General features: G+C 41.5%; 1 protein-coding gene across 2 annotated transcripts in view; it reads left to right on the plus strand.

The window, feature by feature from the left end:
* SLC10A7 (solute carrier family 10 member 7) overlaps positions 1–16,920 on the plus strand; it is a 253,234-nt gene that overhangs the window by 213,647 nt on the left and 22,667 nt on the right. The window lies entirely within an intron of this gene.

A 16,920-nucleotide genomic window follows, 5' to 3' on the forward strand; every position in this document is an offset into this window, starting at 1 on the left:
TTAAGTAATGAGAAACTTTATTGAAATATACATCATTAACAAACTCCTTGGGGTAGTAGGCACATTGTGGTAAAACTAGTTTTAAAAATTCCATTACATTTTGACGTGTGACTGACTAAAGAGAATGACATTGCTCTAAGTCTGCTCGTGTTAAAGTTCAGTCTGTAAACTAGGAAACAAAGAGATTTCATAATGGTTTTACTAGCCCCAAACATATTTGTCTGATAGAATTATTTTCAGTCTTGCAAAGTTTGGGAAATGATTTAGAAATTGGACATACTCTTAAAGAAGCAATTGCTATCTAGGGGTTCAGCTTATTTGAAGAAAAAATATATATATACTGTCCATACGTTGCATTATGACTGTTAGGTTTTCTTTATAATCATCACCAAATAGAATTTGAAAGAGCTTTTTGGAAGCCACATTCCAGTCCTGATTTTGTGATCCTGGACAAATCACTTAGGCTCCCTGAACCTCAGCTTTCTCACTTTGTAAGCCATTTTCTTACTTTTTCTTAATTCTTAAGGCTGCTGTAAAGATTAAAGATAAAATGTGTTAAGTACCCAGCACAGGACTTGTACCTAATACAAGTCAGTACATGACAGAATGTGTTCAGTAGTTGTGCTGTGTGTGGATTGCTGTGGACGAAATGAGAGTGCCCACCTAGAGAGCTCGGTGTGCTGCCTGGCACATAACACATACCCTTAAAGCAGCAGCTGTTATTAGTTATTATTAACTGTATTGGTTATGACGGTATTACCATTCCCAGGGTTCCAGTCCCCTGACCCCGGTTCCGTAGATGTTCATGTAACAGGTGTGGTTTAACTGTTGACCTCAGAGAAATCATCTTGCACTTCCTCCTTCATGCGGTCGTTGTGATGTGATGCCCGGTGCTCCAGGTCTCCTGAAAAGGAAGGGGCTGTTACAAAGGTAGGGAGGCCAGAGGCGGATGCTGCCAGGCACCTCAGAGGTCACGAGTCAGGGATCAAATGAGCCTGTGTCGTTAGAGCAGATGCTGAGTCCTGGCTGCACCACATATGCTTCCACACTTCTGCAGTGGCCTTTCAAACCTGCCCCCCCTGTAGGATTTGCTTTTGTCAGGACAACCAAAATGGGTTGTGTTTGTTTCTCCATGATTTTCTCCTGTGCTTGGAGCTGGCGGTGGTGAACCCGAGAAGCATACTGCACCGTGATCAGTATTCTTTTCTTTTCTGTAAGCAGAATACCTACTCATCCTATCTTTTTTTTTTCTTTTCATTTTTTCCATCTCAAAGCCATATCCTTCTGTCCTTGATGCTTTCTAATTTTCAGGCAAACAGGTGCTCTGAACGTCGATCAAAAGTAGCTGTTGTGCTAAAAATGTTTGGGTTAACTTGGACTTCTGCTTTTGCATTTTGCTTTTGCAGTGTTCGCCCATGAAATAGATACTTGGGTCCTCCAATAAAATACTGATGTGGTATCTAAGTAACCATCGTAGTGTAAATCCTTAGTTATTTCCATAACATGGTAGACCTATGCTTTCTTGGAATTGCAAGACCTAAATACTCATCCTGACTCTTCCACTGAGACATCCCCAGGCCTCAGTTTCCGTAGCTCTTAGATTAGGGAATTTTACTTCGAGCTAGGCTATTCTATCATGCTGGGATCAGACCTGGCTTCCTGCCTGCAATCTCCTAGGTAGCATTTATAAAAATGACCTCTTTGCTGCTTCCTTATCTCAGCGAGATGGCACGGATCACCCTTGTCCCAGGAGCACCCTTATTTCTACATACAGCAAGGGGTGTTCGGGTCCTGTTGCTTGAATGGACTTGTTAAGCCCTGTAAATTTAGTGTATCAGTTTTCACAAGATCCAATTCATGTTTCTCTCTACTGGTGACCTGACTTCTCTGGTACAGAGGATATGCCTGGCAGTGACCTGAGGTACAGGCCGATAATTATCCTAATGGAACTTCTCATCTGCATAGCAATGAAAGAACATCACAATAAGTGTGAAGAATTCATATTCCAGAAAGCAGGGGGCAAATTTCAGGTAATATCACTCAGAGTTATATTTCTCTTACTTCAAGATGAAATACGACAGATTAAAATGCATCTATTTGGCATGTAGAAAATATATCTATCCCTTTTGTGATCCCTGTCAAAATATTTCTTCTAGTGATTTTAAACACACACACACACACATAACATCTCAAATAGAATACATTAAGAAAGCCCTGTGAAATAACATTTTTTATTATTATATCCAGTATTTGTATTTAAGAATAAATTATTGCAGGCCCGGTGACACCCAGGTAACTAATGAACCAAAGATGAAAACTCTGGCTTTGAGAAGCCTTCTGAAAGTTCTCTTGTACATACACTTGAAATTTATTTTTTTGTTCTTGCTTTTGCCCTGTCTCAGTCTCTTCAATGTACTTGCATCTACACACATGCTGAATTTGATTCATTGCTTTTATTAGTGCATTTGCCATTGATAGATTAGTTCTTCGTATTAGTACTTTTTCTACTGATTGATTGCAGATGAAGTGACTATTTGACCTTTAATTATGAGGCTTCCTATTGAAAATGACATTGAGCTATGGCTTCACATAATCCATCTGGAAAGCCTGACATGATGCCATTCCCTGGAGTTCGTTCAGGAAGAAAGCGGAGGCCTGGAGGAAGTGCAGCGCTTTCACTGTGCTTCATCTGAAACAATACTACAGGGCTTGTTTGCTGCTCTCCTGTAGTTGCACCTCAGGGTTGGAGATAATTATATTTTGTCAAGACAGCATCACTGGCTGTGGGTTGCTCCAAAAGCCATGAACTCTCCCAAATTGTTTTCTAGTTTGATGGTGATTTTTGTATAATGATGAGAAGACACTTTACATAGCAGAGGTGGGAGAACAGCGTGCACCCTAGTTACCAATGGTTCAGTGCTCACTCAGTCAATAGAGCTCATCACAAAAGAAGTTCGATCCGAGGGACCCTGTGGAATTAGTATTTTATTTTATTTATCTTTTTCTCTCGAGTGTTCAAATCACTTTGGTATCTAGAGTTCTAATATATATAGAAAGCTTTCTCACTATTCCTAGAAAGAGAATGTTTAAGGATGTTTGAGATCCTTAAGTGAGTGTATGTTTATATTAGTTTTTCATGTTTCCAAATGGCAAAATGAAAGCGTATACTCCTAGAGCATGTCAACTGACAACTGGCAATCAGTTGTGAGACCAGTTGTTTGTTTCCAAAAGCTTTTCTGAATTGAAAGAATGCTCTTTAAGTTTTAAATAGAGTGTCGTGATCAATGTGTATTAAAAGTCCACTATGGGTCTTACCATTTATAGACATTTGTGTACAAAGACCAATCAAGGCATCTTTTCCTCACATTGAACTTCATTATGAGTCTACGCTTGCAGTTACACAGCTGAGCTGTGATAAGAAACTATGCGTTAAGCAAAAAGCAGATAGCTTTTTGATAGACATAGGATTCTGGAAAGAGTGGAAAGAATACATACCTGATTCTAGTTGGGATTCAAGTTGCAGTTCTCTCACCAAAAGCTGAACAAATCACTTAACTGCTATCAGCCTCAATTTCCAAATCTGTAAAATGAGAAGATGGAAGAGATGGTACTTGAGATTCCTTCCAGTTTTAAGTTCCTATGAGTCTTTTGCTCAGTGACTGATATTACCACCATTCTATAAGGTAACAGTTTCCCTGCTATGTGTGAAAAGGAAAAGAGTTCTTGAAAGGAACAGCTATATAAATAATGTTACAATATTACAAGAAAGGAAATATGACTGTTACATCTTCCTAAAGAGGCTAAAAATTATCTTCATACTCTCCAAAGAGTTTCATAGGAGACACAAACTCTGAAAAGGATCTCATTTTCAATTTTACTTGGAAGCTTTTCAAGAGTGCTAAAGGATTACCCTGCAGCTTGGGCTGAAAAGATCATTTAATAACATCTGGGTTATTTTCTCCAGAGGAAATGGAATTGAAATAGGAAAGTTTGCATTTCTGTTTTTCTTTCCCCCTAAAGCTTCTCTGCAATTCTATTTGGCACATAAAGACTATTATCTTGATGAAACTGCCCTACAATTGGGAAGCACTTTTTTAAAGCCTTTAACCCCTTAACTCTTGTTACCTAAATAACCTTGAATATTAGCAAATCAGTAATTATTATCTTATTTTTCAAAGAAAGAAGTGAAGCGTAGAAAAAATTCTAAAAATTTATGCCAGGGCATATAACTAACAGAGACTAGATTCCAGGTCTCCTGCTTCCAGAGCTGCATTGGACAATAGGATGTGAAAGCTCTTTGAAGACCCAGAAGTGCTAGACTGATTCTGAGTGTTCTCAGTGTACACTCTCAGTGTGGGTTTGAATCATTTTATTGATTGTTTAAAAAAGAAAATCACTTCTGATTCCATTGCTAGTTATGAGACAGTTTAAAAATCTTCACTACCTGTAATTGTGGCCATATGTATATATTCCTTATGGCCCGTCATAAACTGGCACACAGTCCTTATATTTTCTTTATTAACAAAAGGTTATATTGTAGTTAAAGTGTGCCTTGATGGGCCAGCCCTTACCTTTCAGGGGCATCAGTGTCTGCACTCTGTTCTTGCAAACTGAGAACCACAATGCTGTTTAACAACAAACTATCAAAGTAGAAATCGAAGTCCTGGGTAAAGACAGAAAATAGAAGTTTGTCTCTGAGGCATAAGCGTAAATATATTTTTTGTCCTGCAGTTTGCTTTTGGCGTTTCAGTTCTGTAAGGAAAGACAGTATGGGGTCCTCTACCACCTGACAGATTTTTTTTTAAATGGAAGTATAGTTGATTTACAATGTTGTGTTAGTTTCAGGTGTACAGCAAAGTGACTCAATATATATATACATATATTCTTTTTCAGATTCTTTTCCATTATAGGTTATTACAAGATACTGAATATAGTTCCCTGTGCTATATCGTAGATCCTTGTTGTTTATCTGTTTTATGTATAGTAGTGTGTATCTGTTAATCCCATACTCCTAATTTATCCTTTCCTCCCTCCCCCACTTCCCCTTTGGTAACCATAAGATTGTTTTCTATGTCTGTGTGTCTGTTTCTGTTTTGTAAACAAGTTCATTTATATCATATTTTAGATTCCACAAATAAGTGATATCATATGGTGTTTGTCTTTCTCTGTCTGACTTACTTCATTTAGTATGATAATCTCCAGGGTCATCCATGTTGCTGCACATGGCATTATTTCATTCTTTTTTATGGCTGAGTAATATTCCATTATATATATATATATATATATATATATATATATATATATACACATCTTCTTTATCCATTCATCTGGCATCTGACAGAGTCTTAAAGATGCCACTGAAATTAAAGGCCCAGTAGGATTTACCACCATAGTGAAAACAAGTTGGGTAGTGTCTGTCCTTTTGTACTGTTTTCTGATCCACATAAAGAAAGAGAGAGATGCAAGTTCTCAAACAAAGTGATACACTTATGTTTGGAGCTTTGCAGATTACTTTGTTTTGAATTTTTGATTCTGAATTTGGTGTCTGAACTTCATCACTAGCATATCCAGACTTCGTAATAAAAATTTAGGAAGTCCCCAGGTTCTGCATAAGTATCAAATGAAATACATTAAAACCTCTTTGAGGATCTCCTAGCCTGATGCTCAGGTACCATTCTTCTGAACGATACCGCAGGAGGTGTTCGCAGTGTGCGGTGTTCACCAGGACCGATGCCCTGGTGCTCGCACATTTCCGCTCCTTCTCCACGTTTCCTGTGCCGGGGACGGTCAGACATTTTTAACCACAACCTGCAGTTTAGAAATACCTTTTGCAGTGTGATCCAGAAAACATTTGCATGTGTGTAAAAGTTTGACAAAACAACATTCACTCTCACTTCTCGTGATACATTCCATCTGCTAGCCAAGTGCTAGATCAAAACCCATTACATTGATTCAGCAACTCATTAATGGGTCGTGATCCAAGGTCTGAAAAATACTACTTCACGTATTGCTTGGTGAAATTTTACCCCCTTTCTCAAATAGTTACCATGTAGGCTTCGGCTACTGCTGTCCGTTTTTCACGAAACTTTAACCGAAATTTCTGATACCATGTAAGAACCAGACCTAATTTGAGACTTGGAATAATTCTTGAAGTGCAGTCAGGTCACCTCCATTTAGATTTTATTAATCCAGCTTATATAACAGAGTTTCTATACCTTTTGTTGATTTACTTTTTAAATTGTTTCTCTATTCAACATGTTTTCAATTAGTAATAATAATAACAATGGAGATTAATTGGGTACTTAATAGGCTAAATGCTTGTTACAAGAAGTAATTTACTTGAAAATATTTTATGCTGATGGTTAGTGTAGACCTCGGCGCCCGGGACAGCCCACTGCTCTCATGGAAAATTCTCACTGGAGTGTTCAGCTATTATTTTATCAAAAAGAAAATACTCCAGAGGCAGCTACAACAGATGCTTTTGTTATCTATATCTCTATCAACCAGAGACTTTACTAATTAGCATAATGAATTCAGAAATAGGTTTTTTTTTTTTTTTTTTTTTGCGGTATGCGGGCCTCTCACTGTTGTGGCCTCTCCCATTGCAGAGCACAGGCTCCGGACACGCAGGCTCAGCGGCCATGGCTCACGGGCCCAGCCTCTCCACGGCATATGGGATCTTCCTGGACCGGGGCACGAACCCGCGTCCCCTGCATCGGCAGGCGGACTCTCAACCACTGCGCCACCAGGGAAGCCCAGAAATAGGTTTTTATTGATGAAATTTCTGACTTGTTGCCTTGCATGATAAATGTAATAAATGGACCCTCATTGATATGTAGCCTGCCTTTAAACTTAAGAGACACACTTCCCACTTGCTAGAAGAATTTAGCAAATCCCATGTCCTGAGTATGCAATCCCCGGGGCTGTGCTGAAGGCCTGATCCCTACCAGTTTTGTGCTCAGCCTCTGTCCGGAGGCCCTGTAGTCACCTGAGGCTGACTGTAAGGGTTACTGAATCCTGCTCTGAGAGACCCTCTCCTGCAAGGTGCTAGTGAGAGCACTGGCAAGGTCAGAGCTGGGACTTTAGTTGACACTTTTACTGCTAATATGTGTTAACCTAAAAATACCTGTACCTGTGGCCGCTGGCTTTCATTCAAAGCTGCTGGCAAGGTGCTGGGAGTGGGGAGTACAGGTAATTTTCACCTACCCTTCAAATTTCTTCAGCCACTGTACTCTATCTGCTGGAAGAATCTGGAGCTTATGCATGACCAGCCTGGTACAGGTCACGTTCCAACAGTCCTTTCCATGCACCAGCTCACCTCACTACCACAGTCACCCCCCGCAAGGGAGGTGAGGTCCAGAGTGATAAACAACTTGCCCAAGTCACATGACCTCAAGTGGCAAAGCCAGAAGTCTGACTCTTAGCCACTGTGCCGAGCTGTAATGAGAGTTCTGGGGAAGGTCCTATGCTGTGAAACCCAGGTTCTTGTATCAGCCCTTGGTTGCTAACATGAAAAGTCTAGGCTAGATGATCTCTGGGATCCTTCTAGTTCTAACATTCAATAATTTTCTGATTTTGAAAGACTTAAGTGTTAGCTTTAGAATCTTGAGTCATTCAGAGGGACAGCCTAAGATCAGCATTTCTCAAAGGGTGGCCCTTAAAAATATAGCAAATTGCTTCCAAAAAAAAAACGTTACGGGGCCTCATCTGAGGCCTACCGATTCAGAATTTTTAAGAATAAGACCCTGGAGCCTGATTGTAACACATCGCAAAAAAAGGGTATTATGCACACAAAAGTGTAAGAGCCACCATATTACATCCATCCATAATCACCTCTCAGCTTCCAGAGAACCTAGCTCACCCACCCAGGTTTTTAGGCGAGCATTTGACCTAGCAGAGCATTCGGCCAAACTTTGTATAGGTGCTTAGTGATGATGGTGGGAACCAGTTTGTACCAACCACGGTTGTTGGTTTTCTTTTTTTTATTTTTTTTTTTAACTTTAGCCTAGCCATGGTGCGCCCCACTTTTAGATACTTTTTTATCTCATCATTAGCCAAAATGAGATGCTTAGGACATAGAGGCTTATGACACACCACTAAGTACTATAAAAAGGTAAACAACAAACATTTTTCTTAAAGACTCAGTAGGCCTGGACTCTGATTTCTAGGAATCACTCACTTCGTTCCATGGCCTCATGGTCATGTCTAGGAAGGATAAAAACCTGTACTGATTTTTTGCCTTCAGATGTTCTCTTGAGTCCTTTTTTTTACCAGTCTGGTTAAACCACCGTGCTTGGATGTGGAAGTGTACCAGTATTTCACGAGGTATAACCCGAGCAAAAGAAAACCGTCCATTTCGTGCCCATCATACCAAGCACTCACTCCAAAAGAGGGGACTTTCTTCCTTTAAGACCATGTCTTCCTGGCAAGCTGACGGTCGAATTTAAGCATATTTAAAAACAATTTCAGAATGCCTTACTATTTGCAAGTTATCCTTTTAAAAAACCCATTATGAAAGGAAATATATATGATTTTCCCCAAAAGTCTCACAGTGTCATTGATACTGTAGAAAGATTTTAAAAAAACCCATCAACACACAAAATAGAATCATGCTTTGCAGAAGTCAGTGCTCCGAAAGGGACAGCAGGCCAGATAGAATCATAAGCACTTATCAAGAAGTTGTAAACAGATGGAGGCCGATGGAGGTTTGCGTGGCATCCGAGGTAGATGTTTCAGTTCCCGTGGCAGTCCTCAGCAGTCCCCATTCTCAAAAATTTTAGGAATGCTTCCGACCTCATCCTTGATGATTTCAGTGACAAACCCCTTCCCTGCTCAGTCCTGTAGACTACCGAATTTGAACCCCGCAATACTGATTCATAATGCTATTCATAATAATAATAATAGCTATCATTTTGGAGATGCCGACTTTATGCCAGGCACTGTACTGGGTACTTGACATGCACTGTCTCACTGAAACCTCCAACTACCACTTGAGATAGTTATTTTAACCTCATTTTGAGCAGATGTGGAAACTGAGGGTATTCGGGTCAGGTCACCCGATCACGTAGCTGGTGGGTAGCACTGTCAGGACTGAAAACCAGGTCTCTGACGTCAAAGCCCAAGTCCTTTCCATCACACCACCCAGTCCTCTAGAAATAGCTCCAGTGGTGCATCGTCTGCTGCTCTCTCGGTCTCAGGATTGGAGCAGGAACAAGAGCGGCCAAGGCTTACATGCGGCAGCATCACTGTAGCCGAGCTCACTCACCGTTGTTACCCTACAGCTCAATGGCAGGGAGACAAAAAATCCCACATAGGGCTTCCCTGGTGGCGCAGTGGTTGAGAGTCCGCCTGCCGATGCAGGGGACGTGGGTTCGTGCCCCGATCCGGGAGGATCCCACATGCCGCAGAGCGGCTGGGCCCGTGGGCCGTGGCCGCTGGGCCTGCGCGTCCGGAGCCTGTGCTCCGCAACGGGAGAGGCCGCGGCGGTGAGAGGCCCGCGTACCGCAAAAAAAATACAAAAAAACAAAAAAAAAGAAAAAAAGAATGGTGTCTCTGGGGGCTTCCCTGGTGGCGCAGTGATTGAGAGTCCGCCTGCCGATGGAGGGGACACGGGTTCGTACCCCGGTCCAGGAAGATCGCACATGCCGCGGAGCGGCTAGGCCCGTGAGCCGTGGCCGCTGGGCCTATGTGTCCGAAGCCTGTGTTCCGCAACGGGAGAGGCCACAACAGTGAGAGGCCAGTGTACCGCAAAAAAAAAAAAAAAAAAAAAAAAAATCCCACATATTGTACAGCGGCACCTCAAACTATACACCGAATCCTTACCCCTGTGCGTCTCTAAATGTCAATTGTTAGTGGTGGAAGCTTTTAACTCCGCAGTTTCATATTTCTTTCAAAATAAAAACCACCGTGTCATAGTTAGAAGGAGCTCTAAAGAGATTCATTTTACATGTTAATAATCAACTCACATGCCCGAAGCCATATGCACTCCGTGCTTCTGAAAACAGGAAGTGAGGGGACCACATTCTGTTGTCCTGGAGCTTGTCCTTTCTGAGGAGGCCTTCGCCACATCCAGGAGGGCCGACCACAGCCCGTCTCCCAGGGCTCTCTGTTCATCCCTGCACCTGCTGTCAGTTGCGGAGGGGATTGTTTATTATTATTAATATTTAGAAAGGTTGCCTCTAGCGGTACTAAAATGTGCATCACAGAACAACAGTTGTTTACTGTGTTTGAAGTGAAGGATCTCACCCAGGAGAGCTCCTTCACTTGAAGTTTCTCTCTCTCCATCTCTACTTGCAAACAGAGATTGATGAATAACAATTATTGTTTCAGAGTTGCATCTCTCACATTATTTATTTGGTCATAACTCTTCCCAGAAATTCCCTTAATTGAACCAGACACTATAAACCAGTTTGCATGGATTTGATGACAGCCAGCTCCATGCTTCTTTACAATAAAGAATAAAGGACTCCACCGCTGCAGAATGAGGTGACACCCACTGCCTCCTTGTCCGCGTCTATAGACCTATCCAAACAATTCCAGCCAGATATTAAAGTTAGCTGCCCATTTTTTAAAGCCATGCGGGATGCAGTAGGTTTTTGACAAATTACCCTGGAGGCAGGAGGAGATATAAAATTGGACATAGGGCTTCCCTGGTGGCGCAGTGGTTAATAATCCGCCTGCCAATGCAGGGGACACAAGTTTGAGCCCTGGTCCGGGAAGATCCCACGTGCCACGGAGCAACTGAGCCCGTGCACCACAACTGCTGAGCCTGCGCTCTAGAGCCCGCGAGCCACAACTACTGAAGACCAAGCACCTAGAGCCTGTGCTCCGCAACAAGAGAAGCCACCGCAATGAGAAGCCCGTGCACCGCAATGAAGAGTAGCCTATGCTCGCCACAACTAGAGAAAGCCCGCAGGCAGCAAGAAAGACCCAATGCAGCCAAAATAAATAAATAAATTTAAAATTGGACATAACTCAAAAGATTCCTGGGCTCCAGGAAGCCAGCTCGTTTGGAATGTCACCTCCTGAAGCTGAGCACGCTCATGGTTTTGGAGCAGTGACATTTCCCAGAGCTGCCTTTGCTTCAGGTTTGCTCTACGTACTAGTTACTCTCTGTGCTAGAACTACTACTGTACTGTAGTACTGGTAGAGCAAGATTTCTAAATATTAATAATAATGAAAACCAACTCCTCTGCAACTGATAGCGAGTGCAGAAATGTGCAGGAATAAACGGTGCCAATGGAAAGATGCTTTGCCAACATCATTTGCTCAATTCATGCGTTCATCCAACAAGTGTCTATTTCATGCCTACTATGCACCAGGCACTGTCCTAGGCCCTAGGGTGGCACAGCAGTGAGCAAAACACGAAAACTCACTCCCCCTTATCCAGCTTCCTTTCTAGTGGGTCCAACAGACAAACACTCAGACATATTGCACATCAGATGATGGGAAGTGTGTGGAGAAAAAGAAAACCATAAAGGAGAATAAGGAGGGCCAGAGGGAGGTGGGGACATTTTAGGCTTAAAGAGAGCTTTGGGTCAAAGACCTGTAGGGAAGAGGGAGCAAGCCACATGATACAGAGAGGAAGGAGGCTCCCACCAGGGGGAACAACGAGGGCAGAGGACGTGAGGCCACGGTGTGCTCGGCAAGTTGGAGAAAGAGGAAGGGGCCAGTGTTCAGGGAGCAGAAGGGGTGAGAAGAGAGTTCTAGGAGGCGTGGTAAAAGGTCACAGGAGAGTGCCGGTTATACCGTGTAAGACCTTATCCACCCGCTGTGAGGACTTGCCCGCTGTGCAGAAGGAGAGGGGAAGCCATGAGGGGTCTGAGTGAACAAGTCAAAAGATTCAGCTCCCACTTTGGCTGCTATGTTGAAAAAGGACTGGGTCTGGCTGGGGGGAAGGGTGCAGCAGGGAGAAACAGGAAAGCCAGTTAAGAGCCTTTAATCCAGACGAAAGCTGGGGTGGTGTGGTTAAAGGTACTAGTGGAGTGGTGAGAAGCGTCGGATCCTGGTTGTAGTTTGAATGCAGAACTACTGGGATTTGCTGACGAATTGGATTTGTATGTAAAAGAAGGAGGAATGAAAGGCGATTCCAAGGGGTTTGGCCTGAGGGGCTGGAAGGATGGAGTTACCATTTACTAGACTGGATGAGAAACAGATTTTACTGGTGGAAGAGGGATGTGGGGCAGACCCAGAGTTCCATCTTGAACGTGTTAAGTTTGAGATGCCTTTTCGACATCCAGAGAAGAGTTGTCTTTGAGTCTAGAATTCTGGTCTAGGCTGGAATTTTCAGCATATAGATGGTAGTTTAAGCTATCAGGTTCCATGGGATCACTAAAGAATGGGTAGACAGAGGAGAAAAGGGCTCCGAGCACTGGGCCCTGAGGCCCTCCAGAGGTTAGGGAGGCTACGAAATTACTTTGAGTGTAAAATGATATTGAAATTAGAAATCAGCCAGACATGTAGACGTCCAAAATGGCTAGCCTGTATTTTTCTCCCATATCACAAGGTTGAGGTGATGATTGAATAAGAAAGTAGATATAAAACCACTTTGAAACATTAAAAGGAAGAGGGTCTGGCAGTCCTATGGCACTGCATCAAGCACATGGGTTGCCTTATTATCTCATTGGATCTACACAACAGCCCTGCACAATAGCTATTATTGATCCCATTGTCCAAAAAACCGAGCCTCAGAGAGGTCAAGTAAATCACCCCAGTTTACACAGTGAGGAGAACGGCAAAGCCAGCACACAGTGGCCATGTGTCTACCTCCAGAAACCCCCAGAAACCTCTAGAATCCTCTTGCTCTCCCTTATTACCAGACCAAGCTTCTCAGCCCAGCTCACACTGGAATCACCTGAGAGCTACGCAAAACTGGGCCGGGACCCTCCCCATACCTGTTTGCTCAGAATCTCTCAGGATAGACCCAGGTATCACAGTTTTTAAAAGCTACCCAGGTGATTCTAACGAGCAGCTGCCGCTGAGAGCCATGGTATCATGCTACTTCCTTTATTTGTACGCATGCGTGGTCCACTGTGTTCCAGAAGGATCCAGGTGGGATTACACCTGTAATTATTACCTGTTCATTTGTTAATAAAACCGACCATTTGTGAAAACCACAATTCTCTGTATTGTGATTAGATATGTTAAACTGTTCAGAGTTTAAAGAAAACCAAGGGGATTAGAAAAACATTGTTATTTCCAGAAATGGCTTCCAGGGTTCTCTTATTTTCTTCCTCTGCCTAAAAGTCCTCTGAATGAGGTCTTCACTCCCCAATTTTTATATCACTGAAAACAAAGGAGGGCAGAAGTAGGTTAGCGGGACAACATCTAGCCAAGTTAAACCACGGAAACGTGAGTCAGACTTTTATTTATTTATTTATTTAAGTTGTGTTGTTTCTTTTATTTTCTTTTCTTTTTTTTTTTTTTTTTTTTGCGGTTCGCGGGCCTCTCACTGTTGCGGCCTCTTCCGTTGCGAACCACAGGCTCCGGACCCGCAGGCTCAGCGGCCATGGCTCACGGGCCCAGCTGCACCGCGGCATGTGGGATCCTCCCGGACTGGGGCAAGAACCCGTGTCCCCTGCATCGGCACGTGGACTCTCAACCACTGCGCCACCAGGGAAGCCCCTGTTGTTTCTATTTTTATTTTTTTGACTTTTTTTAACATCTTTATTGGAGTATAATTGCTTTACAATGGTATGTTAGTTTCTGCTTTATAACAAAGTGAATCAGCTATATATATACATATATCCCCATATCTCCTCCCTTTTGCATCTCCCTCCTACCCTTGCTATCCCACCCCTCTAGGTGGTCACAAAACACCGAGCTGATCTCCCTGTGCTACGCAGCTGCTTCCCACTAGCTATCTATTTTACATCTGGTAGTATATATATATGTGTCAATGCTACTCTCTCACTTCGTCCCAGCTTACCCTTCCCCCTCCCCATGTCCTCAAGTCCATTCTCTACATCTTCATCTTTATTCCTGTCCTGCCCTTAGGTTCTTCAGAACCCTTTTTTTTTTTTTTTTTAGATTCCATATATATGTGTTAGCATACAGTATTTGTTTTTCTCTCTCTGACTTACTTCACTCTGTATGACAGACGCTACGTCCATTCACCTCACTACAAATAACTCACTTCCGTTACTTTTTATGGTTGAGTAGTATTCCATTGTATATATGTGCCACATCTTCTTTATCCATTCATCTGTTGCTTCCATGTCCTGGCTATTGTAAATAGTGCTGCAATGAACATTGTGGTACATAATTCTTTTTCAATTATGGTTTTCTCAGGGTATATGCCCAGTAGTGGGATTGCTGGGTCATCTGGTAGCTCTATTTTTAGTTTTTTAAGGAACCTCCATACTGTTCTCCATAGTGGCTCTATCAATTTACATTCCCACCCACAGTGCAAGAGGGTTCCCTTTTCTCCACATCCTCTACCGCATTTGTTCTTTGTAGATTTTTTTGAGGATGGCCATTCTGACTGGTGTGAGATGATACCTCATTGTAGTTTTGATTTGCATTTCTCTAATGATTACTGATGTTGAGCATTCTTTCATGTGTTTGTTGGCAATCTGTATATCTTCTTTGGAAAAATGTCTGTTTAGGTCTTCTGCCCATTTTTGGATGGGTTGCTTCTTTTTATGATATTGAGCTGCATGAGCTGCATGTAAATTTTGGGGATTAATCCTTTGTCAGTTGCTTCATTTGAAAATGTTTTCTCCGATTCTGAGGGTTATCTTTTCGTCTTATGTTTTCCTTTGCTGTGCAAAAGCTTTCAAGTTTCATTAGGTCCATTTTGAATTTATTTTTGTGCATGATGTTAGGGAGTGTTCTAATTTCATCCTTTTACATGTAGCTATCCAGTTTTCCCAGCACCGCTTATTGAAGAGGCTGTCTTTTCTCCATTATATATTCTTGCCTCCTTTATTAAAAATAAGGTGACCATATGGGCATAGGTTTATCTCTGGGCTTTTTATCCTGTTATATTGATCTATAGTTCTGTTTTAGAGCCAGTACCATACTGTCCTGATTACTGTAGCTTTGTAGTATAGTCTGAAGTCAGGGAGTCTGATTCCTCTAGCTCTGTTTTTCTTTCTCAAGATTGCTTTGGCTATTTGGGTATTTTGTGTTTCCATACAAATTGTGAAATTTTTTGTTCTAGTTCTGTAAAAAATGCCATTGGTAGTTAGATAGGGATTGCATTTAATCTGTAGATTGCTTTGAGTAGTAGAGTCATATTCACAATGTTGATTCTTCCAATCCAAGAACATGGTATATCTCTCCATCTATGTGTATCATCTTTAATTTCTTTCATCAGTGTCTTATAGTTTTCTGCGTACAGGTCTTTTGTCTCCTTAGGTAGGTTTATTTCTAGGTATTTTATTCCTTTTTGTTGCAATGGTAAATGGGAGTATTTCCTTAATTTCTCTTTCAGATTTTTCATCTTTAGTGTATAGGAATGCAAGAGATTTCTGTGCATTAATTTTGTATCCTGCTACTTTTCCAAATTCATTGATGAGCTCTAGGAGTTTTCTGATAGCATCTTTAGGATTCTCTACATATAGTATCATGTCATCTGCAAACAGTGACAGCTTTACTTCTTCTTATCTGATTTGGATTCCTTTCATTTCTTTTTCTTCTCTGATTGCTGTGGCTAAAACTTCCAAAACTATGTTGAATAATAGTGGTGAGAGTGGACAACCTTGTCTTCTTCCTGATCTTAGAGGAAATGGTTTCAGTTTTTCACCATTGAGAACATGGCTGGCTGTGAGTTTGTCATATATGGCCTTTATTATGTTGAGGTAAGTTCCCTCTATGCCTACTTTCTGGAGGGTTTTTATCATAAATGGGTGTTGAATTTTGTCAGATCTTTTTCTGCATCTATTGAGATGATCATATGGTTTTTATCCTTCAGTTTCTTAATATCGTTTATCATATTGATTGATTTGCATATACTGAAGACTCCTTGCATTGCTGGGATAAACCCCACTTGAGCATGGTGTATGATCCTTTTAATGTGCTGTTGGATTCTGTTTGCTAGTATTTTGTTGAGGATTTTTGCCTCTATGTTCATCAATGATATTGGCCTGTAGTTTTCTTTCTTTGTGACCTCTTTGTCTGGTATTGGTATCAGGGTGATGGTGGCCTCTTAGAATGAGTTTGGGAGTGATCCTCCCTGTGCTATATTTTGGAAGAGTTTGAGAAGGATAGGTGTTAACTCTTCTCTCAGTGTTTTATAGAATTCTCCTGTGAAGCCATCGGGTCCTGGGCTTTTGTTTGTTGGAAGATTTTTAATGACAGTCTCAATTTCAGTGCTTGTGATTGGTCTGTTTATATTTTCTATTTCTTCCTGGTTCAGTCTTGGAAGGTTGTGCTTTTCTAAGAATTTGTCCATTTCTTCCAGGTTGTCCATTTTATTGGCATATAGTTGCTTGTAGTAATCTCTCATGATCCTTTATATTTCTGCAGTGTCTGTTGTTACTTCCCCTATCATTTCTAATTCCATTGATTTGAGTTTTCTCCCTTTTTTTCTTGAAGAGTCTGGCTAATGGTTTATCAATTTTGTTTATCTTCTCAAAGAACCAGCTTTTAGTTTTATTGATCTTTGCTATAGTTTCCTTCCTTTCTTTTTCATTTATTTCTGATCTGATCTTTATGATTTCTTCTGCTAACTTTGGGGGTTTTTTGTTTTTCTTTCTCTAATTGCTTTAGGTGTAAGGTTAGGTTGTTTATTTGAGATGTTTGTTGTTTCTTGAGGGAGGAGTGTATTGCTATAAAATTCCCTCTTAGAACTGGTTTTGCTGCATCCCATAGGTTTTGAGTCATCGTGTTTTCATTGTCATTTGTTTCTAGGTATTGTTTGATTTCCTCTTTGATTTCTTCAGTGATCTCTTGGTTATTTAGTAGTGTACTGTTTAG

This window comes from Globicephala melas, chromosome 5 (genome assembly GCF_963455315.2).
Source record: "Globicephala melas chromosome 5, mGloMel1.2, whole genome shotgun sequence".
Lineage (NCBI taxonomy): Eukaryota > Metazoa > Chordata > Mammalia > Artiodactyla > Delphinidae > Globicephala > Globicephala melas.